The 2,696-nt window shown below is 39.0% G+C and overlaps 1 non-coding gene across 1 annotated transcript; it reads right to left on the reverse strand.

The window, feature by feature from the left end:
* Positions 1-2,242: 2,242 nt before the first annotated feature.
* On the reverse strand, positions 2,243-2,345 carry LOC120864921. Its single transcript, XR_005721267.1, has one exon. It is a non-coding gene; the product is annotated as a U6 spliceosomal RNA (small nuclear RNA).
* Positions 2,346-2,696: the final 351 nt, after the last annotated feature.

Here is a 2,696-nt window from a genome sequence, read left to right on the forward strand (position 1 = left end):
ATGTCTACCCACAGTCCCAGCAAAACTGCAGAAAAGTGAAGTTGAAGGAAGACCATGGTTCCCTAAAGGAAAATCAAATGGAGGAGCTTCTACCAGAAGGGGGAAGTAACACTGAGAGCCAAAATTAACAGATGTTTATACAAGTCATCTAATCCAAACCAATGAATGAGTTCTACCATGTATTTCCTCCTTAGAAAATGCCAGTTTAGAAATTACAATTAGCCAAGCCCTATGATTTACACCTTGGTAAGTCTTATTATTATTGATTACACATTAGCCTAATGGATGCAAGGCAGTTACAGAGACCAGGTACAGAAACACATTAGTTGAAAGCTACACCCCTAAGTGATAACGTATCTTCTCATAGTCTACTAAAAATATAAGCTTTTAAATAAGTGTAAGAGAGAAAGAAAAGGAGCTCTTAACTTTTCAGATTAACACAATGAGGGAGATTCTTTTCAGGTTATCCCCTCCTAACCTTTTCCTTTAACTTCTCACTGCAGATACTTGGTCAATTCATTCACCTCCTGTTTTAGTGGATGAGAATCCCACATAAATCACAATTGCCTTGCACAGCTGCTCCTACTTTCTGATGCTGGGCTTTGGACGCTGTCCTGTGCAGTCCACAGCACTCCAGAGGGTCTGGGAAGTGTGCCACAGGCCTCACTCACTAACCCAACATGATTTTATGGCCTTATGTGGGAGCATTATACAGCATTATAGAACTGCGATGACACTTTTTAGTCACAGTAATAATGACATATGGCACTGTCTTCATAACCCTTCCATTTGGGAGAAAACAATTTTCTACTTATTTTCTTAAAACATAGGGGCTGAGTGACTGCTGCAGCTTCTGAAATGGACACTCAACATTAATGAGCTCTAGCCTACGGTGACCTATTCAGAATGGAAGGCTCACAGTGTGACATTCTGTTTAAGTGGGCTAAATGATTGGACATTAGTCACAGGAGTTTAAAGGTCTGAAGAGATGGCAAAATATTATTAATTCAATATCTCTTTAATGCTAAAAAGTATGGCCAGAGGGACCCTTTGACAATTTCTTGGGCTATCAGAATACCTAATTGGAGATTAATCTCTAATAACCTCTTAATACCATTCAGAAGTTTAAATGAAGCCCAAACAAGAAAGAAATTGTCAGTTCAGTAGTGTCATTTACAGCTAATGCTATGGAAAACTATTTAATTCATTACAGAGGCAGAGAGGCCCATTTTCAATTTCTGCCCTATTTCTATCTGGCCAATTAAATATAGTGCTGGCTAAACACGAAAATTGGAAAATGGGAACTCCTGCACCAAGCATTAACTTCTTTAAAGACTTTCTAGACTGATGCTTCAGGTTTCAGGCTAGCCATCAATCCCCCGAAATCTGCCTTCCTTGGCACCTCAGGCTAAGATAGAACCCAGTATTCTTTATAGCACTTAATAGAACTGAAATTTTTCTTTAAAAAAAAAAAAAATCTGTCACCTCCCACAAAAACAAACTCCATGGGAATAAGTGATTTATCTTGCTTCTCAATGTACCATAGCACATGGAAAAGTACCTGAGTTGCTAAATAGGTTCTTATTCACTGGAAAAAAAATGAATGAAAAAAAAGATGTGAATGAATGAATACACATGAGGGCCTGATTTTGAAATCTACCACGAATGTTTTATAATTGCTCCTGCCCTACAAATAGTGATACTCTGCTAGCACATAGTTTTAGAAGAATGAAAAGATCTTTTGTACCTAGAGGGTTCCAGCCCTTAAGGAAACCTGTATCTGAGAGTCGTGGAGGTCTATCTCTACACTGCTCCTCTATGTGTGATCCCACATTTAGCTCAGCATGCAGCCATGAGAGGAAGGCAGGGACCTAAATATTTGTTCTCCAAATTTGTTTAGTCAGTCTGGTTTCTTAGCACCCCTTGCTTCATCCTCATTTAGTCTCTGAGGAAGCTGTCCTTGGTTTCTGGAGTAAGAAGCCCCTAGGCATTCTAACCAAGCAGGTAAAGACCAATGTGATAGAGTTTGACCCTATTTTGGGGTATTAGACCACTGACTTTTTTTTTAAATTGAAGTACAGTTGATTTATAATGTGTTAATTTCTGCTGTACAGCAAAGTGATTCAGTTATACATAAGTATATTCTTTTTCTAATGGTTTATTATAAGAAATTGAATATAGTTCCCCATGCTAGTTGTTTATTCATTCCACATATAGTGATTTGCATCTACTAGTCCCAAGCAAAACAATGGAATACATCATGAATCTTCATGTCATCCTTATGCTGGGGCCATGCTAATATTCTAATTTTAGTATGAAGTATGAAAATGTTAGTCACTTAGTAGTGTCTGACTCTTTGTGACCCCATGGGCTATGACAAACCAGGCTCCTCTGTCCATGGGATTCTCCAGACAAGAATACTGGGATGGATTGCTATTTCCTTCTCCAGGGGATCTTCCTGACCCAGGGATAGAACCTGTGTCTCCTGCATTGTAGGCAGAATCTTTACTGTTTGAGCCACTACGGAATACATTTTAGTATATGTGCTGTCAAAGAGGGCATACTACTGACTTCTTTTAAACCTCAGTTTCCCCTTTCCTGTTAGCTCCACATCCAGACAGGTTGATAATAAAGTTGGTACACATGCCCTGCTGTGGCCTTCTTGGAACATTCCAACTTCACAAATCGCAAACCAA

The sequence above is a fragment of the Oryx dammah genome, unplaced genomic scaffold (assembly GCF_014754425.2).
Source record: "Oryx dammah isolate SB20612 unplaced genomic scaffold, SCBI_Odam_1.1 HiC_scaffold_5, whole genome shotgun sequence".
In the NCBI taxonomy this organism is placed as follows: domain Eukaryota; kingdom Metazoa; phylum Chordata; class Mammalia; order Artiodactyla; family Bovidae; genus Oryx; species Oryx dammah.